This window comes from Balaenoptera borealis (genome assembly GCF_965194805.1).
Source record: "Balaenoptera borealis genome assembly, chromosome: 13".
Classification (NCBI taxonomy): domain Eukaryota; kingdom Metazoa; phylum Chordata; class Mammalia; order Artiodactyla; family Balaenopteridae; genus Balaenoptera; species Balaenoptera borealis.
In genome coordinates, this window is record NC_138870.1 from 5,755,553 (window position 1) to 5,783,372 (window position 27,820).

Below are 27,820 nucleotides of genomic sequence, written 5' to 3' on the forward strand. Positions count from 1 at the left end.
GCCTTCAGAGCGCTTCGTCCCTCAGCCCCCGCTGGGCCCCGGGGCCCTGCTGCTCAGCCTGTCGGGGCTCGCTCTCTCCCCAGGCTGAAGTGAGAACAGGGCCAGTGTCGGGGCTCAGAGGACATTGAGCAGGAAGCTTGTTTGGAAGAGGCTAAAAACAGTCTCTCAGCTGCCCAGAGACAAGACCTAAATGAGATGAAGCGGGTGCAGACTCTCCTTTCAGACCCCATCTCCTTCCAGCCGTTCCTCTGGAAAACTCTGTATCGGATGGACGAGATTGCTGGGTTCCTAAAGGGACGGGTGCTAAGGACTGACTCGGGACAGGAAGCTTTGCGGACGCGAAGGGCTGCTACTTAGAAACAAGGACGGCCCGCAGGTGGATGAGGTGAGGCCCTGGGAAGGGATTCTGTGAGCAACTGAGTAAAGGAAGAAAGAAGGAATGAGCAGACGTTCTCTATGCACTTATGACTTGTCAGACGTGGAGGTGGTGCTACGGGCTTAATACACTTCATCTATCGTCGTCCTGGCAACCGTGGTGGGAGGTCGGGACCATCAGGCCCATTTCTCAGAGGAGGAAGTGGGGATCCAAAGAGTTTAGGTCGTTTGTCCAGGTCGGCCAGCAAGTCCGCAGCAGCCCTTCCAGAACCTCGCTTTCCCCTCCTCCCACTCTGTCATGCTCTTGGAGAGATCTTGGCCCCTGGTTCCCCAAAAGTGCCACCCAGCTCTGGTGCACCTACCTGGAAGTCAGCCCCTTCCGTGCAATTCCCTGGCACCGTGTGAGTGGCTTAGTGTGAGTGGCTTGGTCACTCGCATTCCAGCGGGCGGTTTGAGCAGGAGAGGGTGTGGAGCCTCCGTGGGGTCTTAAGGCAGAGAGTGTTGAGAAAAGAGAAGCCGGGCCTCGTGGACCAACTCTGGGGGTCTTCGGTCCAGGCTTCTGTGCCCCCCCTTCCTCAGTGGTTACAGGGGAACTGCTCCCCCTCGCTCAGGTTTTTTTGTCTATTATTTGGAGGGTGTTGTTTCTGTCGGCTGTGGCGAGTGTGGTTCTTCCAGAGGTCACACGCTCCCTAGAGGCAGGGCAGCGTGGTGATGAGAACTCCCCAAACTGGTGGCCCTGGATGTCTCCCTAATCCCTGGCCCTCACGGTGTTCCCAGGCCCTGCCTAGTTGCTGTGTGTGGATGGATATAGGCTGGGCGATGGGAACTGCTTCTTCTCTTGTCTCCTGGGGAATGGCTGGCCCCGTGCTTTGGGCGACTCCACTGCTCAGGGGCTTAGATCTTGCTACAGGCCCCCATGGGGACAATGCGTGCTGGACCACACAGGAAGACGGATGCACAGAGCCGCCCTGACCTGCCCTTCCGAGATGCAGCTGAGCCCAAGAGGAGAGAGTCAGCTCGTTGGCTCAGGGGTGACCCTGACATCCTAGGGCAGATTAAGAATTTGCTACCTGCACCCAGGCGTTAGGGGCAAGTGGCCGCACGCCTCTGGGGAGAGTGGCCCTTCCCAGGCTAGGCAGATGCTTTGTTGCAATCCTTAATTATTTCTTAAAAAACAAAACAAAACACTTTCCAGCCAGGAAAAGGTGAAGTTTGTCTTCTTTTAGGGTTTGGTTAGGGCTGGGGATTGTTCCTTTTTAATGCGATGGGCTCCTGTCCGGGCAAGAATCAAGTGAAAGGAAGGACGAAGCAGGCTTTCCCGAATGTTTGGGGAGATGCAGAGCTGTGTGGGACGGTCCCACTGCCGTGGCACCTGTGATCTAACAGCTCTTTGGAGAATGCAGGCATTTTGGTCCCATCACAGCAATGGGGACAGTCTGGGCTATGCCATGACTCCTAATAACTTCTAGAATGGGGAGAGTTGTAGACTAGAGCCCTAGTTCACTCCCCGGCTCCACCTCTAACATTCCGGGTGGCCCTGCAGAGGCCCTCTGTCTGAGCCTCAGTTTCCTCCTTTGTCCTGCGGAAGCAGGGGGCCGTGCCCAGCTCTCTCCTGGGCTGTTTGGAGATGTCCCTGGGAGCTGGGAATGTGTCCACAGCAGGAGGCTGCAGACCCAAGCTGGCTGCCCCAGGCTGGGCTGGACGCCTGTGACGGACACTTCCCAGAGCGCCCTCTCCTGGGCACCTGCCCTTCAGGGCCTCCGTCCTCCCTGGTCTCCATGTCCCCTGAACAATGAAGAAGATGCTGCCTGCCTCCTTCATGGAGGCCAAACTGTTCCCATCCCACTGCTTCATTCACAGGTCACCTGGTTGTCACATGGCTTCATTCCTGCCCAGCTAGTGTGCCAGGCCGTCCCCAGCCCAGTGCCTCAGGACCCCGTTGTGAGGTCACACAGTCCGAAGACCTGAGTGCAAATGCCAGGTGTGCCCACACTCAGGCCACTGGCCTGGCTGTTCTGTTCCCCCACCCCGTCCCCGCTCAGACCAAAAGGGGCGGCTCCCCTCCCCTCCCCCGCTCCAGGCTTTCCTGTCCATCACCTTTGCCTGCAGAGGCCTGTCCTCGTGGCTCCCAGACCTCACCTCCCCTTCCATCTGTGCCCTCCCTCAAGTCCCATCTTAGATGCAGTCTCCAGCCTGGAACTCCCCCCCCCCACCCCGGAGCTTCTAGCAGGACGAGACCCTCCCCTCTCTGAGCCCCTGTGTCTCCCTGCTCCCGTGGATTTTCTTACAATCTGGGGTGAATTGGGGCCAGTTTCCTTGTGGGCCTGGTGGGTCGTGCCTGGTGGGGGTCTTTTGTCCCCAGTGTTGGTTCAGAGCCGGCCGAGGTTGCCAGTTAGTGTTTGAGGAAGGAATGAGTAGCTGGGTGAGGCGGGGACAGATGTAAGTGCTGATGTGGGTCTGAAGCTTACATACATTTTACGAGATCTTCAAGGAAAAGAACATCATATTTTGAGTACAGAATTAGAGACAGGGTCGGAGAAAGGCCTGTGTGAGCGAGGGGCCTGAAGAGGACGCTTCCCCGCTCCAGGGTCACATCCCCGTTACGGGTCGGTGTGGGTCAGCGGCTGAGGTGCTCTCCAAGGCTTGGCCCCTTGCCTTCCCTGCATCACAGAGCGGGCACCCAGGAAGGTCCTCGGAGGCTGGCAAGTGGGCATGGAGGGAGGATGGAGGGAAAGCATCCAAGCAGAAAAGGGACAAAACACAGAGGCAGGACCCCCGAGGGAGACCTCGGCCCCTCTCTGCTCTGGCCTTCATCTCTCTGCCCCCAGAGTGTTTGACTAAGCGTCTTCATCAAAGCTTGTAAGTTCCACCCTCCGTTTGGCAAGTCCTCCCCCCACCCCCTGATCTGTAGCCCCTTCCCCTCCCCTCCTCCTTCCCTCGCCGCCTCCAAAATCAATTTTCAGCAAGAGCATCAGGTTCCGTGCCATCTGGGGCTGCTGGCAGCCTCCACAGGCTGTAAGCAGCTCAGTCTGTTTCCCTTAAACCAGCCCCCGAATTTCTCTGCCATCCCCAGCCTGGTCTTCCCCCTCTTTCCTCCCGCGAGGCGGAGGAAGAGGAGGGAGGGTGGGATCCGGACCCTCGAGCTCTTTCCCTGAGAGGTGCCCCCTCCATCCATGCTGGCAGTGCGCCCCTCCGTGGGGTTTCAGGGTCGGATCCGCGCTGGCCCGACAGTCAGACAGAAGTCACGGCCGCTTCCCCACCTGTGGGGAAGGACGGATGCGGTAATTGGCAGGAAGAGCGTGGAGTGGAGGACGGCGGAGCCGCGCCAGGTTCTCGGAGGTGCGCTGGTCTTCACCTCGGCCGCGGTGGGAGCTGCGTGACTCCATCCTGGTGACGGCCCCGTGAGATGCTCGGTGCTGTGCTCTCTGTCTGGGGGTGAGGAGGGAAAAGCAGAAACCTCCTTATCTTCCCTCTGCTTTATGGACGACTCTGCCGTCCAGAGCCTCCGGGAAGGACTATTCTGCAGGGCAGGGAGTAGTGTTGGAGCATTTTCGGGCGTGTGTTTGCTTTGGAGATGGGGACCAATCCAGGACACTTCCTGAAGTGACAGCCCCCATCCACATCTTGCCCTTGCCCCCTACACCCACACAGGTACATTTTCAACTTTCACCTGCTTTCCCAAGTATTTCTTAGCTTTCTGGTTAGAAAAGAGCTTTTTTAGGTGACTTCTCCTTGCGTGTAGACCCCACCACACATCCCCCCATCCCCTACCACCGCCTCCCCTATTGTTCTTTATCTCCCATGTCCTTATTTAGCCTGCCAGCCACCACCTGTTTCCCTCAGGCCACCAGTTGACACCGAAAACACCCACTAGAAATATGATCCCAAGAAAACAGAGGTAAAGGAATCTTGGGTGGATGGTGTTTGTTTCTGGAACGTTCCCCAAGTGACTGGACGACTCAAGACCTGAACTCAGATCTCCTGACTGATGGACCGATGCCCTTCCCATCCTGGGGCAGCCAAGAACCTACTCCCAAGAGAGCCTGGATGGAGCAGCAGGGCCATGAATGAGCCCCCAGCACCCTGGTCTCATGCTTGTCTTTGTGACCTTGGGTGATTACCCCCCCTGGAGCCCTGGAAGCCTCCCCTGTGCAGCAGGGGGTTGGCCTTGACCGTTAAGTTGTCTTCACGTCCTCAGCATGAAACAGAGTGCCAACCTCCACACAGGTGCTCCCTAAATATCTGTTGAAGGATGATCTCTTGGTTGGAGACTCTAGGAAGGCAGAGACCCCCACCCCAGCACCTATCAGGTAGCAGGTGTTCAGTACACGTGAATTTCCACAAGTTACTTCTCATGTGGTTACAGAAAACCAGTGGAATGCATTTGGAGTAGTGACATATTTTACAGATCACCATGGGGTGCTTTGGGGAGTGCAGGGGGCATTGAGCCCTGGGCAGCCTCAGGGCATCCGAGCTGAGGCTGCGGGGTGTGGGGGCCATCGTGCTAGTTCCTGTCCTCTGCCCTCCGCTCCCCGCCCTTCTCTATGTCTCTGCAGCAGACACTGAACAGAGGGTACAGAGCTCTTCCTCACGCGGCCCTGGGCACCAGAACTTTCATCATCAAGCATAGGGTGGGAATTCCCTTTTATGGGACCAGTCCTCACTCTCTGAGCAGTGCTGCCGAGGGATGGCTGAGTGAGTGACCTCTGGATGTCCCTTGGCTTGTCAGGACAATCCTGACATTCCTGTAGGGCAAGGTGGGCTGGTTTAGGAATCAACACCAGTGACAGCCAGATTCCTAGGGGACTGAAAGAACATTCACTGAGGTCAGTCCAGGAAAGCTCAGGGGTCTTTTGAGAAGGTCTTTGAGAGGGTAGCAACCCCCCCCTGAGGGCAGGAGGGTGGAAAGGAAGGAGGGATGGGCTCACAGGGTCCAAGCTCGGGGCAGTGAGAGCAGCCGGCCTGACCGCCCCTCTCCTTCCATCAAGGCCAGAGTACTTCTCTGCCTTGCAGGGGAAACATTAATCACATTTCCATTCCACTTTTTTTTTCCACAGGTGATCACCACATTTGTGCCTTTAACACATGTTTTCAAGATGCTTTTCCAATGTTCATTGTCTTCTAATTTCCCCCAAAGCTTGTGGCTTATGTAGGCACACTGCTGACCACACTGGTACAATGCTGGGGACTCGGGCAGGAGGGAGGGCAGAGTAGGTCAGAACAGTGGGCTACGGAGAGTGGAGAGTGAGGAACAGAAAATCAAAGTTCGACTTTCCTTTGGTCCTCACCTAGCAGGGTATTTCAGCTTCTAGAGCCTTATTTAGGTGCAAATAAATAACGTTCCCTTGTACTTGTAGAGCACTTTATGTTTTCAGAGCACTTTGACCTGCAGAATGGTGTTTGCCCTTCACAAAAACTTCTCTGCACAATAAGCAAGGGAGGTGCTATCATCTTTACTGAACAAAAGGGGGAACTGAGAAAGACAGAGGTCATGTGATTAGCCCGAGGTTCTCCAGAGAGGCAGCACAGAAGCACTGGCAAGAGGTTTATCTTCTAGCCTTTTTACCTTCTTGATTTTTGCCATATAATCTTTCCCCCTATACTACTGCTCTCTCTCTACACGTACAGACACAGATACACGAACATATAATACATATAATATATATGCACATAACATAATATAATATATGCACATAAATATATACATTTATTTTGTATATATACACATATACATATGCATATACATACACACAAACAAGATTCTCTTTAGAAGATTCTGCTAGGCTAGAAACTGCCTTTGCAATTCCTACTCTATTTGGACCATGTTTATCTCTACACATGGATAAAAATGATAATAGCTAGCCAGCTTTTCTCAGTGCTTACAAACATTATAACTAATACCCACACTTCTCCCATGAGGCAGGCCCCATGGAAGCTCTCTGGAGCTAAAACAGCCCGCCCGAGGTCATACAATGTGTATGTGGAAGAGCAGGAATGCATGGCCAGCTTTCTCTGATTCCAAATGCCACATGGCATGGCCTCTGGAACCTGACTGGCCCAGTGCTCCCATAGTACCTATCATCATCTGGGGGTTTGCAAGCCTCAGTCACATGAGGCTGCTGTATCTTCACCATCGCATCCCATTCCCTAGTCCTGGTCCTTCATTAGACTGTGGGCCTGGAGCCCTTTTTCACTTTGATTCCATCTTGCCTGTCCTGAGGACCAGGTGGCTTTGGTCAAGGTGTCCAGGGGCATGAAGTTACATCACCTCAGCTCTAGGCCTTAGCAAGCAGAGTACTAGGACAGAAGATGGACTCCTGGTCACTGCCAACTTCACTTAGACTGTCATATGGCTATTGTATGTCTAAGGGCCACCTCTGCCATCCCAGAAAGACCCTAAGCAGAAAGTCTCGTGAGATGCCTTCTGACAATCAGGGTGGAGTGTGTAAAGAGCGTCAGTGCTGGGATTCCGTGACTGCCTGGCCTCAGGCAGCCACATCCCCAGGACTGCAGGACACTCTGTGACATCTTCAAGGCCTTGGGATATGATGGATGCATCCTCCTGAGACAAGTGGAGGAAAAAAACACAAGTTTCTTCAGCAAACTTCAGTTGCAGCTGGTAGCTGCAACTTCACATTTTCAAGGGCTCCTCTGTTTTGCTTTATTTTTTAACATCTTTATTGGAGTATAATTGCTTTACAATGGTGTGTTAGTTGCTGCTGTCTAACAAAGTGAATCAGCTACACATATACATACATCCCGATATATCCTCCCTCTTGTGTCTCCCTCCCACCCTCCCTATCCCGCCCATCTAGTTGGACACAAAGCACGGAGCTGATCTCCCTGTGCTATGCGGCTGCTTCCCACTAGCTATCAATTTTACATTTGGTAGTGTATATACGTCCATGCCACTCTCACTTCGTCCCAACTTACCTTTCCCCCTCCCCGTGTCCTCAAGTCCATTCTCTATGTCTGCGAAAGACTCCTCTCTTAACTATTAAATTTTAAACAATGATGTTAGATCAGATACTAATAGAAAGATGAGACATATGTGTAGTGGTCAATAGCTCCTGTTATGGATATGTTAATACTACATCAGAAGTTAAAACCTACTTAGGTAGAATTAGACAACTGGCTACGAAGTCTCTCCGAAGTGCCAGTTCCAGACTGGGTTTCAGACTTATCCTCCTGAGTTCCTAAGGGATTGAGATCTATTTTTACTATTAAAGTTTCAGTTGTTACCCCTCCTAAAAAAAAAAAAAATAGGCATTAGGTAAAATGCTTAATTCCCCTTTAGAAGAAGCATTGTGCTGAGCAGGAAGTAGGTCTACCGAAACAATAAGAAAAGAACAGACGCTAACTAACACAGGAGAAACCCATAGGACCCATGAAAAATGCTTCTATAGGTGGCAATTGTGTCCTAGTCTCCTCTATACTGTATCTTGCAGCCACAAGAGCAAAGCCATCTTGCTCCCATGAGCTGAGCAACATGGGTGGTCACCAAAGGAACTGAGAGCTTGATGAGGTTCGAAGGACTTGGCCCTAAATCTACTGTATAGATTATACTTCTGGACCTTGAACAATGAAACCAAACTTCAATTCAGAGGTTAGCAAACCTCAGTCTTGGAGAGAATGCCTCCCATGCTCCGGTCACTTTTAGCTGTTTTCAGTATTTTATACATTAACCCTATCTCCCTGGATTGTTAGTAAGTTTCTTAAGGTCAGAGGCAATCTCTCCAATTCTTTTGTGTCTCCCGTCTCACTAGCAAAACACAGGCCATGGACACAGAGGCAGTTTCCATGGAGGCTTCTGAGTGTCGGAGATGGGAGGATGGCAATGACGGAGGCAGCCTTGGGGCCGTCCCCCACGTGCCTTCACTTCCCTGGGCCTTTGTTATCCTCTGTAAGATGGAGCTCTCTCTCAAGGTTACCTCCTGCTCTAGGCAGGTTGCTTCTGTGGAGACAAGATAGTGTGGCATCTGAAAAAGAGCATTGGACTTGGAGTCAGGTGGGATGTTTGAACTCTTGCAGTGTCACTTACTAGTCAATTTCTCCATGCGTCAATTTCTTTACCTGTAACAGGGAAACGATGACACAGGCCTTCTTTACTTTAGAGGAAAGGGGTGAAACATAATTCAGGCACCAAACACTTTGTAAATCATAGAACTAAACTCATAGGGAAGTAGCCGTTGACAGTGGGATGAGACAGATGAACGGAGTCTATGCACAGAGGAGCCCACAAAGTTAAAGAATTGCACTGAACAAACGGAAGGGTGGTGGGTTCAGATGGTATGGCGTGGGAACAAGCAAAAGAAGAGCAAGAAACATCTTCCCTGTAAACAGTGCAAGCTTTAGACGTCTTGGCTGTTAATTACATGAAGAGACCAAGAGACTTGTAAGCCCATCTGCTGCCTGGGGAGGACTCCATGCGGCTGAAATCTGATTCTAGATCTTGGAGAGTGGGTTAAGTAGATGCAGCCAGACACGAGCGCTGAGAACAAAACAATAGGAAGGTGCATTTGTATCGTTCCTCACCATTTGCAAAGCACTTATATATACATTACCCTGTTTCATCCTTATACCCGTGTGAAATAGGTATCGGGTTCTTATTTTTTCAAGTGAAGAAACTGAGACTCTGGGAGGTTGAGTAATTTGCTCAAAGTCACAGGATCAATATACAACTGCCCCCGAACTATGGGTTTCTGACCCCAAATTCTTTGCTTCTTCCAAGTTTGGAGAAAATCTCACATTATAAAACCTACTGGATTTAATGGGGGGGAAATCAAGCCCTCTTAGCTTCTTGGGAAAGAGGGACTTTAGTCTACCAGTCAGCTTTATTGCCTACACGTGTGCAAAACTTCTGACAATGTTTTAAATGTTAATGCTCGCGATCCAAGTAGATTGCAATACGAATTGTAAAGATGCACAGAATTAGCCCAAGAATTTAAAGTCACAGAAGTATTATTGCCTTTGATTCTTGGGGTGTACCAATAGGGCTTCTGGACAAGGGATATGCACATAGTTTGACCAGAATCTTGGAGTTTTAGAGGAATCCTGGAGCCTGTGTGCAAATGCAGTGTCTGTCCCTGGGTAGGGACATTGGCCCAGGGCAGGTCTGCAGCCTAAGTAGGTCTAAGATGTCTAAACAGGACACTGACTGCTGACGTGACATCACGTCTCTTCACCTCAAATGTGTGTGTGAAGATGGGCATCGCCTCTGTTAGAAGGAGGCCCTCTGTGTCCTGGGAAATATGGAAAATGTGGTGCTTGGCTGAATGTTAAATGCAAGTCGTGAGGACAAGCCCAACCTCAGCCCTCCTCTCTCCTGTGCCTGAGCACAGCCACACCTTTCATGGACCAGTTTGGGGGGGAGTTGCTTATATGGTTTGTCCCTTTAAGCAAGAGGAATGGCCTAAAATACTCTGGTGTTATGAGATTCTCTTACACCTGTTTCTCCCTAGATGTAGGAAACACCACTGGGATCAAGATGAATTCAGGCAATGAGAATGCTCCCTTCTAGAAACCTCTAGCATATTTATCAGTTGACTATGTTCAGTGGATTTACCTTGTTTCTATGACATTTTCTTCCCCAACTGAGGGGACTTATCCATGACTTATTGGGTGACACCTGGAAAATCATTCAAATGTTCTGGTCTTGATCCCAACCTCTCTTGATTCCAAAAGGTCTAGAGATGACAACCATCCCTACTTCTTCACTGAGCTTCCGTGAGGGCTAATAAAACATTGAGAAACTAATTTTTTTAATATAAATTTATTTATTTATGTATTTATGTATTTATTTATTTTTAGTTTTGGCTGTGTTGGGTCTTCGTTGCTGAGCGCGGGCTTTCTCTAGTTGCAGAGAGTGGGCGCTACTCTTCGTTGTGGTGTGTGGGCTTCTCACTGTGGTGGCTTCTCTTGTTGTGGAGCATGGGCTTTAGGCATGCAGGCTTCAGTAGTTGTGGCACATGGGCTCAGTAGTTGTGGCTCGCGGGCTCTAGAGCGCAGGCTCAGTAGTTGCGGCGCACTGGCTTAGTTGTTGAGCAACTATTTTAAATTGACTCTTCCAATTAATGGAAAAGATCAGTGAGGTGTATAATCTAAGAAAATGTCTCATCCAGGAACAATTAAAGAAACAAGAAGTCAACAAGGCATGTGTGCTTCTGTTTTCAGTTTGGGGCTGGACATAGTGTGGGACCCAAAAGACGTATAATACCTAGTATTTGTCCGAAGAATTTACAATCAAGCTGTGAAGATAATTATTCAAGGGATATTTACAAACTAATAGGACTCATTGTATTTCATGTATTCTTTAAACCAAAAACGTATACATCTAATGAGATGTTATCTTGAAATAAATGTCTTGTAAAGTTATTTACTTAAACCAATGGTGCTTCTACAGCTCCAAACATTTTGGGCATTCTCTTTAGTTTGCTGATGAATGAGCTTGAAAGGGAGAGTTGGCACCCACCTCTTGGTGGAAAGAATCTCCGCCCTGAGTCTTCCACTGCACAGAACATGGGCTGGGGGTGAGATCAATGAGCCCAGGTTATCAGCTTCTGGCTTCTGAAAGAAACACCTGGTTGCTTGGAAGTATCAGGTGATCTAGGGGGGAAAATACAAAATGGAAAGGATTGGTTACAGGAGACAATGGGAGTAGAGGATCAAAGGGCCTGGGAGGCACCAGCAGGCCTGGGAGCAGGTGACACTCAGTGACACACACCCGGTGTCATTTTCTAGCGGAGATTCCCGATTAGCGGAAGGAGGAGGAAAACAGTTGGTAAATGGAGAGTGCTTGTTTTCTGTGCAAACTTTGGACCCATAAGCTCTGCGATTTGTGGTTCCAGAGGGTGTGGTACCAGACCTTTTTGCAGATGGACAAATCCCTGGCTTAGATCTAAAAACAAGGTGGCTACTGTTTCTTTTTCTGATGACTTGAATCCTTCCACGCTCCCCTTTATTTTTCTAAGAAAGGCTGATCTTTAAAGATTTATCTGATCACATTTCAAGAAAGTCCAGGCAACTCTTGATTCCACTTTGGATAAAAGCCTCATTGAATATTAATGTCAGGCTGATTCACCTGCCTTGTATTCCATTCAATGGCGTGATATTTATTGAACGACCACCCTGCCAAGGGACAGAAGTGCACCATGAACGAAGTCACCATGAATCATGTGTAACCCCTCAAAGATCTCACTCTCTCATTGTGGAGACAAAACCAACAGCTCTGCAATAACCACTGTACCAGGCAGAACAGGTTAAACATAAATGGGAGGTTCAATGACCTATGGCATTTGAAATTGGGAGAGACCATATATGCACGGGTGCCACTAGGAGCAGGGAAGCTACCAAGTGGGGTGAGAGTTTGAAGGGTGGGCAGAATTTTCCCGGTCAGAGAGGGCCATGGTGGCTTCTTGGGAGGTGGTGGGGAGGCATGGGATGAAGCTGACATGGACAGTTTGAAAGTTTGGGAAGAGGACTAGGAAAGGATGGGCTTGGAAGGATAGAGTGGGTACAGATTTTGGAGGCTTTGAATGCCAGCTTCAGGATTTGTCAAAAGGTAGTGGGGAATCAGGGAAAGCTTACTAGCAGAGGAGTGATATGACCAATAGTAGGTTTGGGGAGAGTATTCTGCTAGCCGCGAATAGCATGGGCTGGAGGAGAAGAAGTAGGAGAAGGCCATTGCCATACCCTGGAGAGAGGAGGAGTGAGTGAGGTGGCCGCATACTTAGGGAGGAGGTGGTGTGATGAGGGGCATGGCAGAGAAATCATGCTCCTCTGTGTATCGCCTTCAGCGCAATCCCTGGTCTTCAATAACTCCTGATACCATGCTTTGTGGAGCCAAATAGGATGGAATCTGCAGCTGCCTTCTGTTTCTGATTCTCTGCCTCAGTGACTGAGTTGGTAAAAACCACCAAACACCTGAATCTAGGAGAGACTTAAGCTTCCCTGGCTGGGTTCCTCTCAGATCAGGCTCGTCTGATTACTTAAAGTGGGTGTCGTGCCAGTCTGAAAGCGTGGGGTCCTGTTTTCTAAAATATCGAAGGTTCCATTTCCTCAAGAGCACAGGACTAGATACCAAGAAAATGCCAGAGATTTGAGCTCAGAGACTAGAGCTAGAGGTAGAGATGGAAGGAAGGGAATGGGAGGTAAGGAAAAATAGAAAAGGAATTTCTAGAAGAAACAAATGTCATGGGTTAAAAAGATGGTCAGGCCCTTCAAAAACTGGGTCCCGGACCACTGAGAAGTATGGAAACAATCTAGGGCACATTGCATCTGAGATTACTGCACATGCCACTCAATTTCCTCAGTCAGATAATTCCCCAGTGATGGACACACATGGTGAGACTATTCCACATGGGAAACAGGGTATGTGTGTGTGTGTGTGTGCTTTAATTGTCTCCCCAGTTTGTTGCGACTTTGTTCCCCGATTCTGATTGCACAGAGTCCAGGGAGCCTGTTGGAGTCTGTCCCAGGAAAGGCTCCTTCTTCCTACTCCTGGGGGAGTTAAACTGCTCCAGCTCCAAGTCAGTGACACGGGGGCCTGCCCATCTCCAGGGCCTTATTTATTATAACTTCTCCTCCAATCTGCAGGTCAAGGGTTATTCTACAGCATGAATCGTAAGATCAAGGAAAAGAGACAGAGATTTATTTAATGCACTGGATGTTTTTTTTTTCTTTTTGCGAAATGAATGTCTCTGTGCCTAGTGCCTGCACTGTGAGAGTTTAGAAAAAATAGTGCTAACTGCCACATCAGCCAACCCCATCATCAGTGGCTTATTCTTAAGAACATTTATTTCTCACTTATGTCACAGTCTGATAACTGGTGGGTCAAGAGGCTTCTCCATCTTGTAGCTACTCCATCTGGTATGTGTGACATCTAAAGCAAAAAAAAGAAAAGGGAAAAAATTTTATCTTTTTTTTTGGAAGAGGTTGCTGGAGGGTGTTGCAGGATTTTTTAAGGGCCAGCCTCAGGTGGCTTACGTCACTGCCCACATTTCATCAGCCAGAAGCCAGTTGGCTGAGGCGTCAACCCAATGCCAGGGAGGCTGGGAGACACGGAGGGACACATGGATCTTTGTTGCTACAGAGCTTTTGCTCAAGGGCTTCTCAGCGGGGAGATGATGCCCCGGTGATCTGTAGGGCACGCTCACCAGTGCCACCCCAATTCTGCCTTTAGAGTCCTCACGTTCATTCCCATCGTGCTGAGTTAGGAGAACGAGTGTGAATGTCTTCTTAAAACCCTGAATGGAAGGAATTCCCTGGCGGTCCAGTGGTTAGGACTCCATGCTTTCACTGCCAAGGGCAGGAAAAAAAAAAAAAAAAAACAAACCCTGAATGGAAGAAAGATATTTGCTAGTCCTAGACGTGAGATGAAGCTTAGAATTCTCGCCAGGGTCTGTGCTCTTGACTCTGGCAGTGGGGGAAGGGAAGCAGAGAGAGCTGGGAACAATGGGAGGTGAAGAATGCAGGGGCAGCTGAAACATTGCCTCATGGTCTCCCCAGACTCCAAGGCTGCATCATCGGCTTCCAGAACACCCGTGTGACCTCACTGGATTCCAGGCTCTATATTTGGTAGCCGCCAGTGTCTATTACTGTAAATAATTGAAAGGAATATAATAGGGTGAGAATTATTGTTGCCTAACCCCCCCGCTTTGCCTTTCATAAAATCTTTTTATACCAGAGGGGTCTGGCCCCAGCCACTCCTTGCTCTATAATTAGTCCTGGGAGTTGTGAGGACTGAGATTTAGCTAATGACATTTCATGGTTCAATCTTGGGGTCCCTCAGGCCTTTTCATCTTTGCTGGAGCAAAGGACCGGAGCCACAGGTGAACCTGGATAACTGGCACTAAAGACACATGGGTCTGTCAGTGGGTGCCTAAATGTTACAAATGAGCAAGGGAGACCCCAAGCCTGGTGTGCTGATTAGAGAGCCTGTCCCAGCCTCCTGGCTTCTCAAGCAGATGAGAATGGTCTGGGTTTCATTAGTCACGACTGCTAGGTTTCCATTGCCCTATCATTTTGCCATTCCATCCTGCAGCCTTGGCCACAGTTCTGCCACCAGATCTCTTGACACAAAGTATTCTCTGCTTGAGAATCCACCACAATTCTTGAAGCAGTGTAGGCTGCAGGAGATCCTCAGGGTTCTCATGGAGGCTTTGAAGTATGTGGCATGAGGCATGGGCACACAGCCAGATGTGTGGTAGGCAACATCGCTGAGCAAAAAAGGAGTTGGAGAGGCTTTCCAGAATATCTTTGGAAACTAAGGTCCAAAGACATTAAGTGACTTGCAAATCTGCTCTTTCCTGTCTATCTTCATACCCCACCAGCCTATCCCCTCCCTCTCTGGGATTTAGATCCTTTATCTTGGGTGCCAGGCTGGTGCATATCTCCCTGGCTTTCCACTTACCCTTCCCTTTGATGGAACACCCTTCCCAGCCTTGTCCTACTGAATGTCTATTCATCCCTAAGACCCAGTGCACTTATTTCTCTTCTTTGAAGCCTCCTTGACTTCTGCCTCTTCTAGCCTGAGTTGACTACTCCTTCCTTTGCGCTATTACAGATTCTTATGCTTAGCTTTGCTACAGCGATCATCACACCACGATATAACAATGATGAACTGTCTTTCTCCTCCGAGCTATGAGCTTGAGTGAATGAAAGCTATCCTCCTTATCTCTGTATCATCAGAGCCGGGATGCTTTAGACTCATCTACACATGGTAGAGACTCAACACATGTTTTCTGAGTGAATACATGCATTAAAAATGTTTACCCTTTCCCTTTGCACAAAGATAACTATAAGACTGAGAAAGACAACAAATGCGGAATGCTTGGGATGCTTTAGAATCCCAAGGGGGCACTAATCAAATAGTATTTTGAGACGTCAAGCCTCCATGTGTCCTGATCTCCCAGGAAAGATGATGAGAACAGGCAATTGCAGTTCTATGCAAGGTCCTTTCTCTTCTCTTCTGCTGTCTACACTGGATCAGAAGATGGGGCAAGAGTCTTACTGCATGGGTATTAGCTAAGCTGCTGTAAAAGAATACGATCTCCTTGGCCAAGAAGTCCTGTGGGCAGAGCAAGCCACACTCCACCTCGTCGTTCAGCTATTGTGCTTGGATATTAATAGCCTGGGCAGCGTTGTCTGTGTGGGCAAGTGCTGCTTTTTCTGAGCTGTGTAAACCCCCATCTCCCAGAGGCAAAATGCTCTACAAATAACCACAGCATGTTCTGAATTCCTCTGGGCAGGGAGCCCCGGGGATCACTAACAGGGCAAGGAGAAGCAGAGCTCTGGGAAGAGCATCCAACACCAATAGCTCCTGGCAGCCCAGAGCCCAGGGTTGGGGTGTTGGTTGGGGGCTGGAATAGAAAGAGCCTGGGTAGGTAGAGAAGGTCAGCACTCTTGGATTTAAGTCCTGGCTTTTAAAGGAATTAGCTAGAGACTTCAAACAAATCACTGAAATTTTGTGAGGTTTGGTTTCTTCTTCATCTGGATTAAAGTTCTGCTTATTTCATAACACCATGATGAACCCATGATGGGATACTTGTGAAAGGTGTTTATTGATTGCAAAATAATGCATCAATGCAAGGGAAAGTGATGAGGAGGAGGAGGAGGATGGTGGTGATAGTAACCGCCTGTTAGGAGAGCACGCCCTAGGAAAAGACAGTGAGTCATCTTTATGGTGACGACTTCTGGACGTCAGTGACCAATAAAGGTCTAGGAATGGGGTCTGCACTCTCAGCTCTTTCCCATCTCTGAAGAGCCAAATGTCAGAGCTCCCTGAATGCAGCAAAGCCACCCACTCTTGGCAGAAGCTTTACTTTCTCTGGAGAATCCTTCTCTCACCTCCTACACACAGCATTTTTGATGCGCAAACTCCTTCTTTTTCTCCAATGACTAATTCAAAAGAAATTTGGGGGAAATATTTTGATCAAATGGATTACTCCGTGCTCCCTGCCTTCCTCTCTGTGCCTCTGGACCAGTCTGACATTTGTCCCGCTTTCCAGGTGTGTGACCTCGGGCAAGTGACTTCATCTCCATGTGCCTCGGTTTCCTCACGTGTGAGGTACCCTGATAATAATAGTGTCTTTGTATAGTGAGAAGAGCGCCTGGCATTTGGTAAGAGCGCAATCATTGCTGGCTGGTTGTGCATACTTACCCCCGGCATCTGATTTGATCATTGCCTTTGAAGAGATCCGATGTTGCTTTTGTGCAGTGGAGTGACTCAGAGTGACACAAGCCCCCTGACTACACAGAGGAACCAAAAGAAATGGTAAGGAGGTGCCCAGCCAACCCCTGAAGACGAGCCTCTCCACTTTGATCCACATGAAGCAGCAGGGACTCAGCTGCTCGTGGCTTTTCCTCTGGTCCATGTTGTCTGGATTTGACTCCAGCAGGAAAGTCTCCAGTACAACTTGCATATCACAGGGAGGGAAATTCACCAGGTCCACGTATCCCAGGATGTTTAGGCATTGTCTTCATTACCTAGGGCCACCACAACCGGGTACCACAAACTGCACAGCCGAAACAACAGAAATGTGCTATCTCCCAGTCCTGGAGGCTAGAAGTCCAAGACCAAGGTGTCAGCAGGGCCCTGCTCTCTCTGAAGTTGGCAGGGAAGGATCTGATCCAGGTCTCTCTGAACTTCTGGGAGTTACTTGGCTTTGGATGGCATAACGCTATAGTCTTCACATGAATTTTCCTTGATGCTCATCTCCCTGTATCCAAGTTTCCCCTTTTTATAAGGACATCTGTTGTATTGGATTAGAGCCAACCCTAATTATCTCATTTTGACTCGATTACCTGTGTAAAGACCCTGTCTCCAAATGCTGTCACATTCTGAAGTTCTGGGGTTCAAGACTCTACTGTATTGGTTAGGGGACATGATCTAACTCATACCAGGCATGTTGTCACCCAGACCTTCATTCCGGCATGAATGAACCTTACAAACATGGTGGACGGTCTCCCATTTTTTTTAGGCAAAGAAACTGAGTACTAAAAGAATGAAAGAAAGAAGAAGCATCAAGTCTCAGGTCTCCTGACTGAATTCCCTGATAGAGAGACCCCCTCCTTCTGTGCTGGGCCTCAGCACGTGTTCCCCAGAGCAACTACACCTGAGGACCTAAGAGGTTGGTTAGAACTCACATCTTTCCCATCTCACCCCACTCCTAGTGCATCAGGAACTCTAGGGATGGAATTTAGATGCAAGTTGAGCAGACTCACCAAGTAACTTCCTCTTCCCGAAATTTCGAGAACTTTCCCGGGGCGTAGAGCTAGTGGATCGGGGTGTATCTGTGGCCTAGACTTCAAGTCAAAGTGGAACCAGGAAGATGAAAGGCAACCGGGCTCCCAGGGCAGCCTGATGGATTCCAGCATCTGGTTGCATGAGAAGCTGGGTTCAGGCCTCAACAAAGCCCTGGTATTTTCCACTGCCACATTTTCCTGGTGGCTTAAGAATGACAAATGTGGGTAGTGACTGTGACCACAAACTTTAATTGAGGTTGGAAGAGTGTGGGATTTTAGGGCAGGATCCCCCCCCCCACACACATGATCCCTCTTAGCCACAGCTTTCTGAGGTGCCCCCAGAGCTCCAGATCGATTATAGGGACACTAGGGTGTATCACAGGAGCTTATAGTTCCAATATGAGGGTTTCACTCTGAAAGTTACCCTTTATGTTAACTCCAGCAAAATGGGAATGAAAATGATTTACTGTATATGAGGAAGAACTGATCCAAATGAACCGTCCTGTGACATGCAGATAAGGGTACTTACTTACGCTCAAATGTCTGTGTCAGTAAAACAAGTAGTGAGGATAGCTATTTGAGTCTAGACAAAACAAGACTAGGGCTAGCTTATCCTGATTCTCTGGGATCTATAACTCTAAAGCAACAAAGCATCTTCGGGGGACCCCCTCCCCACCCCCGCCCCTGCCTCTTATGGCGAGGCTTTCCTATTTCAGGATCAAAGCAGGCACACCGTGCAGGAGCGAATGAGCTGATGTATTTAACAATGCAATAGTTCTCTTCTGTCATTGGAGAAGCTCCCAATTCCCTACAGGGAGATGAGCTCCATTCCTCTGAGAAACAGTCTGATAGGTTTACGGGGCAAATTGCAGGACGTTCCTTCCGCTGATAGAATCAGGTGGGACGCTACTGACGTATTCAGAACTTCCTTTTCAAAAGTTATTTCTTGATGAGGGTAATCCGAGACAAAGGATAAACCAAGGACAAATTGTATCAGCTTTGGGAAGCTTTTTTGTGTGTCTGCTTGCTTCTTTTACTTTGGGAGGCGTGGTAAAAAAAAAAAAAAATCTTGTATGATGATGTGTGGTTTTATAATGCAGAATTAGGAGGAGGAAATGGAAATGGGGCTCAAAGCTTTTTTGGAGGAGCAACAGATGGATTACCCATGTGTGAGTGGTGAGGAGGAGCTGACGGCCTCGGTGCCAGGCTGGGCTGCGGTGGGTACAGAGCAATGCCAGCATCTCTAGAGAAACAGCTTCCCTGTATCTTCTCTGGATTTGACTGTTTCATGATCCCAGACACTCGCCATGTTTTCTGTGGTCAAAGGAGCGGAGGGTGACATACTAATAATGGGTGCATGGGGTTGTCTTTGTTTAAGTTGGAAGCAGCCATTAGTGTACTGACACGCAGAGTCACAGGGATTTTTTTGACAAATACCAGAAGAAATCCCAGAATAATATCTGATTTATGTATGCAGAGCAGTTTTATCAAAGACACACCATGGATTTCCCAAAAAATTCCCACTTCAACCAAAGAGAAGGACATAATTAGGATTATCTCTATTTTATCGGCAGGCAAATCCAAGTCCCGTTTCTTGCTGCTCAGGTCCATAGAAATGGAAATAGAACTGTATGCTCTAGCATCTGTGTCCACCCTTCCAGGTCCTAGGTTCCAGCTGCAGAATAAACAGTAACAAGAATGCGGTAAGATGGTCACCCGGAAGCAGTTTCCAAATATGAAGAGTTTGGGACCAGATTAAAGAAATGTTATTTTGTTGTTGTTGTTATCGTTACTTTAAATAATGTGACTATCAGGAGAGAGGACACCCATGTCTCTAGGTTAGGTGAGGTGGAGTCCAGAGGTGGGTGGTGGGCAAGGATGTCGTTGGCTGACCTCTGCAATCCCTGGGATTCTGTTACCCACCATTCAGAATGAAGAATCATCCAAACCTCGTGACCACATCCCCCCAGAACGCTGACCATTAACATGATGAATCTGTGGTCATGCCTGTAGTCTTGTTTAGAATGGGGCCAAGCAAAATGATGGATCATTATCATCTTCCGTAGCACTATTTGCAATTAATAGTAATCGTGTGCTCACCTTTGGAGATCTTTTGGAGGTAATTGAATCACACCACTTAAGATTCATCTCTTCTGCTCTCCTCTCTCTTTTTTTTCTCCATTCTCATGCCTGGAAAGGAAAGAGAAGGCAATTAATATTCATCAGGTCATTATGTTTCATTGAGATTTATGAAATGAATTGTTCAATGATATGGTCACATGTTATCTCTTCAGCATCTTTGAGATTCAGTGGTAGGCAGACGCTTGACTCTTAGGGTTGCAGAGCAATTCTTGGGCATCAACTTCCTACTTCTTGGACTACACTAAGTCTTTAATCAGGAACCATTAGCTGGGAAGACATATAGATTGCTTATCCCAGAAGGGTGAAATGGGGTTACCGAGGCTCATATGGTGCATATGTGGATGAACCAGATCTCAGATCCTGAACTCTGGGTCCCTAAGCCACTCTTCTTCCTGGAACATCTGACTGCTTTTGCAAGATCATTTTCAAAGTCATCCATGGCACATCGGCACAGTCCTTCAGACTATCCCTTTCTGTCACCAACATTCCAGACGTTACAGCAGAATATATGTATATATATATATATTCATGGGCTCCTGTATTAACAACTCAAGCACCTTTCCTATCAGACATGTTCTACTTTGAGGAGCAAGTTCTTCCTTACTTACTCATCCATTAACGAGCACTTATTGAGCGCCTTTTGTTTGCTTCAGTCTGGAAACATGTTTGGCATGCCCATGAAGCCTTAGGCATTATGCTGGATACTAGGGCTATGAAGGTAATAAGACACAGTCTCTGCTCATGTCAAGAATCCAAGAAGGAGTCTAAGACAAGCACACGGGTATGAACAAAGTCAAGTGCAGTAAGCATGGATGTGCCTGAAGATGAGCTGCTTTTAATAAGGTGACACTGGAAACACCTGAATGTCCCTGAGAAGACAGTTCAAATTATTCAAATCACAAACTTTCGTGAGCTCCAGCTATGTCCCGGGCACAGTGCGGATTACAGGTATGACAACAAAGACAGTTTCTGTTCTTACCCGCACATCTGTGCATACTAGGAAAAAAGACAGATCAAGTGGGAGGGTGATATAAGATCCATTCTGACATCCAACTACAATTTATTGCGTATCTGTCATGGTCCCTATTCCTGGGAAGTCTATAATCTGGTAGGAGAGGTGCATAACCAAAAAAAAAAAAAGTAAGAAAAGGATAAAATCATTATTATCTGTGTTAAAAATATGAGAAAAACAAATAGAATGCCATGATAGATATAAGTTTTAAATAGATTTTTGCTTAAGAGACTCAGAAAGAGATAGAGACAGAGAGAAAATGAACAGGGTACAGAGGGCAGCATTTTTAACCATTAACCATAATATTAACCATTAGCCATAACTGCTTATTATCCATAAATGGAGCCAGACTGCCTAGGTTTGAATCCCAAATCTACCATTCCCCAGCTGTGTGACCTTGAGCAAGTTACCTAACTTCTCTGTGCCTTAGTTACTGCAACTGCAAATAAGAATTATATTTTTTTCTGAGATCTAAATGAGTCAATATTTGTGACCAGCCCAGAATAAGTCCTATGTGCTAGCAGAGTTGATAATGCAAGGACCCAAGGAGTAAATCTCTCTTTTGCCAAATGAACTCCTAATCTGACACTTCTGTGACAAGGAGTGTAGAACTGGGGGGCAGGAATACACTGGGGCTGCCAGCTTGTACTGGTCCATGAGAGCCAATGGTTTGCATCTCTCCCCCAAACTCTGCATTCAGTGGTAGGAGCATCTACACCACAGAAATTGGTAAATGCTACAGATCAGGGCTTTTCCCCCCCATGAGTCAATTGTTAAAATTTATCAGCACACTGCTGGTACATACATACAGTAGAACACAATGGGGAATTGGTGTTCTTCTCAGTGGTTCCAAACTGATCTATGTCTAGTGTGATATATTTGTGAAATACATATTTGTTAAGAAATTCAAAACACCTGGATTTAATGTGCCCATTAACCAGTCCTAAAAAAATCGGGCTCATTTGCTAGGAATCGTGTTAGAAGGCAAGGGTGTGATGATTGCCATTAATATTGTGACATAAAGACAAGCTCTTCACCAGCTAAATACGCTCTCTCGACATTGTGCCAGCAATTTGGGTAATTGCCTAACTTGTTAGGAACTGCAGAAGCTAACCCCTTATAACTGATGGAGAATGAACACCTACCTAATGATCCAATTACTTAAGCAGCAGCTATAAAAATAAAACATAACAATAAACCTGTTTAATCATTAGCAATCACTAAGCATTCAAATGATTTTAAATCAAGGTAAAATGACCCAACATCTAAATAGATATGAACATCAAGGTGCAAGTTGTGTCCTTCCCCCACTTAATGTTATCTATTAATAACTATTACTATTTACTAATATTATTAAATATTTATTGTGTCCAGAAATCCTGTGAGTATTATAGGTATATTAACTAATTTAATTCTGAAAACAACCTTAAGAGGGAGTTATTATTATTATTTTTCCAAGTTTGCCAACAAAAAAACTGAGGCCCCAAGGGAGTAAGTAATTGGCTCAGGGCCTCCAGCTAGTAAATGTCAGAACCAGGACACAAGGCAGGGTGTCTGGCCCCAGAACGTGCACCAGCAATACCGCTTCTCAGATGCTTTTCCCTGAAGCAGACAAGAGCCCAAATATCATCTCTATTATTGTGATACAACTGACATTGAAGAAATTATATCTGCACGCAAGAGTGTTTCCTAACAGTAAAAAAAGAGGATAAAGCCATCTTATGCAGACACAGGCAGCACTTGGGCAGGGCTGGTACCACCTAAGGGACAAAATATAAGGTGGCATTCACCCTCAGGGTCATGCCAGTGCAGAGCTGGCCCTGGGAGTAAATCCTTCCTCAAATTTTGTACTCTGGCCCTGGACCTGGCTCTGAGCCGCCACAGGTCTATAGCCCTCTTTGTTTTCATAACCAGAAGTGTTAAAAAAGAAGTTTTCAAAAGCCAAAGGGAACCATAAGTTTGTTTTCGATGTCTGTGACTCTGTTTCTATTTTGTAAATAAGTTCATTGGTACCGTTTTTTAAGATTCCTCATATAAGTGATATCATATAATATTTGTCTTTCTCTGTCTGACTTACTTCACTTAGTATGATCATCTCTAGGTCGGTTGCTTCCATATCTTGGCTATTGTAAATAGTGCTGCTGTGAATACTGGGGTGCATGTATCTTTGAGAATTAGAGTTTTCTCCAGATATATGCCCAGGAGTGGGATTGCTGGATCATATGGGTACCAAAGGGGACGGGGATGGGGAGGGATAAATTAGGAGTTTGGGATTAGCAGATACAAACTACTGTGTATAAAAGATATAAACAACAAGGTCCCACTGTATAACACAGAGAACTATATTTGACATCTTGTAGAAATCTGCAATGGAAAAGAATATAAAAAATAATATATATATTTATATATGTAACTGAATCACTTTGCTGTACACCCAAAATCAACACAACATTATAAACCAACTATACTTCAATTTAAAAAAAAAAAAAAAAAGAACGGACTTGAGGACACGGGGAGGGGGAAGGGTAAGCTGGGACGAAGTGAGAGAGTGGCATTGACATATACACACTACCAAATGTAAAATAGATGGCTAGTGGGAAGCAGCCGCATAGCACAGGGAGATCGGCTCCGTGCTTTGTGACCACCTAGAGGGGTGGGATAGGGAGGGTTGGAGGGAGACACAGAGGGAGGGGATATGGGGATATACGTATGCGTATAGCTGATTCACTTTGTTATACAGCAGCAACTAACACAACATTGTAAAGCAATTATACTCCAATAAAGATGTTAATATATACATATATATAGGGAAATACAAAAAAATAAAATTAAATTAAAATAAATAAATAAAAGCCAAAGGGAGAAAGAAGCAGTAACCAATGGCCTGGAAAATCCACAGGCAACACCCTTGAGAGCCAGCTGTATCCACAGACTCCAGGGACAGACAGAAGGAGGCTGGTGAGTCTTCGGTTGCCCCTGCTTCCAAGCTTTTCAGCAACTCAGGCTGTTATTCTTTTTCTTTAATTTTTACCAGCTTCACTGAGATGTAATTGATGTATAACACAGTGTTAGTTTAAGGTGTACAACACAATGATTTGATATACGTATATATTATAAAATAACTGCTACAATAAGTTTAGTTAACATCCATCACTACACTAGTTACGATTTTTTTCTTGTGATGAGAACTTTTAAGATCTACTCTCTTAACAACTTTCAAATACGTAATACAGTATTAGTAACCATAGTCACCAAGCTGTACATCACATCTCCAGGACTTGCTCATCTTATAACTGGAAGTTGACACCTTTTGGCCACATTCACCCATCTCCCCCATCCCTCACTCCCCATTTCTGGCAACTATCAATGTGTTCTTTGTTTCTATGAGGTTTTTTTTTTTTTAGATTCCATGTATACGTGAGATCATATAGTATTTGTCTTTTTCTTTCTGACTCATTTCATTTAGCATAATCCCCTCAAGTCCCACCCTTACTAATGTCTCCTGTTGCCAACCCAAGAGCTTCTTTCCTTCATCTCAGCTCCAATGACAGCTCTAGAAACCTTGTTCCCATAGACCCAAAGATGGAGCTACCTCTTGGCCTTCTCCCACTTAGGCCTTTACAACACTCAAGCTGTTTCTATTACTTTTCTCAGTATCCCTCATTTGCCATCCCTACAGAGAAATCCCCTGTATGATGCTATGATGATAAATGAAATGAAGACACCTAATAGCCCAGATGGCTTCAGGAGTAGGAGCCAATGACGTGCACAGCATCATATGACTTCAAACTCCAGCCCAGATCCTGCCTCTCAGAGAGACCGACCTCTGTCTGAATCCAAAAACCCCCTTGTGCCATTTTCAGTGGGTCAGAGAAGCATTTGAAATCAAGATGTGTGCAGGGCTGGTCCCCTTTTGGAGGCTCTGAGGGAGAGTCTGTCTCTTGCCTCTCTCCTGGCTTCTGGTTGCTGATGGCAATCCTTGGTGTTCCTGGGACCGGAGGTGAATAGCCAATGGGAAAGGCAGGGGTACTGACAACTGGATCTGGGCAAACCCAAGACGTAAGGAGATACAGGGATGAACAAAACAAGAGAAGCCTGTCTATCGGTCTCATCGCGAAAGAATAAAAAAAGAACAGAGAAGTTCTTAAGACTCAGTGTCACCCAATATACCTCTCGGAGAAGCCTTACGTTTGTAAGAAAGAGGATGGGGTGTTCTCAGCATGAGAAAGCATCTGAATCCCGACTCCTGTGCTCTCCCTTCTATCCTGATGGTCAGACTGGACACCTCCTGTCCCACATCACAGGTCCCCATTTCCCTTTTTCTTCGAGGATGCCGCTAGGTGCTCAACGTCTCCACGGAATCTTCGGTACATTTCAGAGGGTCCCCCTCCCCACCCCACTCCAAGCTGCTCCATCGTGTCTCCTCAAACCCTGACCAATGGGCCACGTCCTAAAGCAGCTGTTGGGCCTCCACGTGATTCATAAAGGAGGCTATTCCTTTATGTCTGGGTCTTTGTCCTACCCCAAGCAGAGCTGGCCGAACGACTAAATCCAGCAGATTTTCCCCAAGACAGTAATGCTTTAAGGCGACTTCTGCATGTCCCTTCCTTTGCATTTTAATTGGCACCCGTTGAATTAAAGTGGAATTCCTATGGAAATATACAATATCTAAATCAATACTTGCTGATTAGCGTCAGGAGAATGAATCTCAAAAGATATAGTAGCAATGGCAGGGTCCCAACCAGAGTGGACAAAGTAGCCCATGTCCATTAACTCAAGCCTGACTCATGCTAAATGACAATGAACTATCTAAGAAATTCTGGCCAGAGCCACTTTAAAGCCCACAAAATATAGCATAATTAGCACTACGATGACAAATGCAGGAAGAATTCATGACGCCCAAAGATGCCTCATAAAGTCCAATTGTATAAACTCTTCATTTTTCACCCATACGATGCCTCGAAGGCCATGGGTAACGTAAATCCCTCTACCCTCCTGCTCATCACATCCTGAGCTAAGTCAGGCCTCGTGTGGGCATGGGAGGATGAATTACAAACCTCCCTGCTCTCTCTGTTCTTCAGTGCAGTATTCATTTTCCTCTTCTCCCTTCACCATGCCTCTTGATCTGTGTGTGTATCTGTCTCCATCTGGTTGTCTGTCTGCCCATGCGTGATAGTGTCATGGTCATGAGTACACACTCTTATGTCAGATTCTGAGTTTCTTTCTACTGCAGTCTCTTCTCTTTGGGAAAGTTAGTCTGTACCTCAGCTTCCCCACATGAAAATTGGGATAATAGTGATGTCCACTCATAGGGTAGGAATGGATATCAAATGAGTCATTAAAGGGCCTTCAAGGGTGTCTGCACCAAGGAGCATGTGGCAAATGTGAGTTCTTATTTTATTTTGCTCTTTTTTTTAAAAAATCGACTCCAGAGGCAGTAGAATGAAAAAAATTAAAAAAACAGACGTATGGACAACCCTGCCCTGTCAACACCTCCTTGCTCAGAAGCACACAAAAGCACAGGGAGTTAAAGAGGAAATGACCTTTAATAGAGAACATTTCATTCAACCCCCACTCACTGACAGATGAAGAATCTGAGGCCCAGGGAGGGGAGGTGACTTCCTAAGGTCAACCAGGTGTTTCTGTTCCATTCAAACATTTATTAAGTGCCTACTGTGTCCATACTGTGTGTCAGTTACTAAACTGCGATGATGAATTAGTTCCTGTTCTTAAAGATTCTACCATACTGTAAGGGAGCAAACACACCCACAAAACATGTACATATGATTTGGCAAGGAAAGTGATGAGAGAGAGAAAGAGAGAGAGATGCAGATTTTAAGAGGTTATAAGAGCAGAGGAAGAACACTGGGTCCAACATGCAGATTTAGAGGGGGCTTCTCAGAAGAACTGATGCTTGAATTTGGTTCTGAAGGAGAATGAGTTAGCCAGGCAGTGAAAGAAAGGCAGAACATTCTGTGCATGCACAAAACACAGGTATGCAAGAACACGGTGAGGGTGGGGAACCATAGCAGTTGGCCCATACGGGAACATACAGCACAAGAACAGGGAGTTGCCTTGGCAAAGAGATTGGAGTGATTTCTGCAGATAATAGGGAGCTTCCGAAGGATTAAGCGGGGGAATAACATGTTTACAAGTAGACGGAACATTCTGTTTTCATTTGGAGAGTGGATTTTGATGGACTAATATAGAAAGGAGGATTTCAAAAGGCTGAGTAAGAGCTAATAGGATCTGAACTAGGGCAGCAGAAGTAGAGAGGGGAGGGACAGATTGGAAAAGTAATTAAGATGCCAAGTCAGCTGGACTTGGTGACTGGTCAGCTGTGAGGGAGAAAGAAAGGGGAGTATAGAATGATGTCAAGTTTCTCACTTGGGTGACAAGATGGATGATAGAATTATGAACTGAGAAAGTGAGACAATAAGACAGAGGAGAAATGGGATGAGAAAGGTTAAACGGCCAAGACTTGTAGACAGCTGGAGGGCAAGCGTGGCTCTCAGGGAAGAGAAGGAGGCTGGAGAAAGGGATGTGGTGGTCCTCAATGTACAGGGAGTGCTTAAAAGAATGAGTTACAAGACCATTCGAAGAGCATTTATTGGACGAACAGTAGTGGGTCAAGGTCTTATTCTTGAGAACAGCATATTTAAGGGGAAGGCTGAGGTGTCTTCCATGAGGACGTCAAGGAGAGATCATCAAGGAGGTGCAAGCTGAAACAAAAGAGATGCCAAGGGAGTCAGGAGTTCACGATCACAATATTAGAGGAGAACGAAAGTCTGATGACATAAGGTTGGAAAGCATCCTGTGGGTATGACATCATCCCCCCATGCGTGCTGACCTTGGCTAGGGCAGTCAGAAGCACAGCAGAGAGGGAGCCCAGATGGAAAGGGGTTGAGGAATGATGGGGTTGTGAAGTGGTGGAGACAATGAGTGTAGACATCTTTTTCAGGAGCACAAGATTTTTTTCAGGAGAATGAAAGACAGGTTGTTCGTTGGGGGAGTCAGGAGAGGGGTTTTATGGGGAGAAGAGAGACT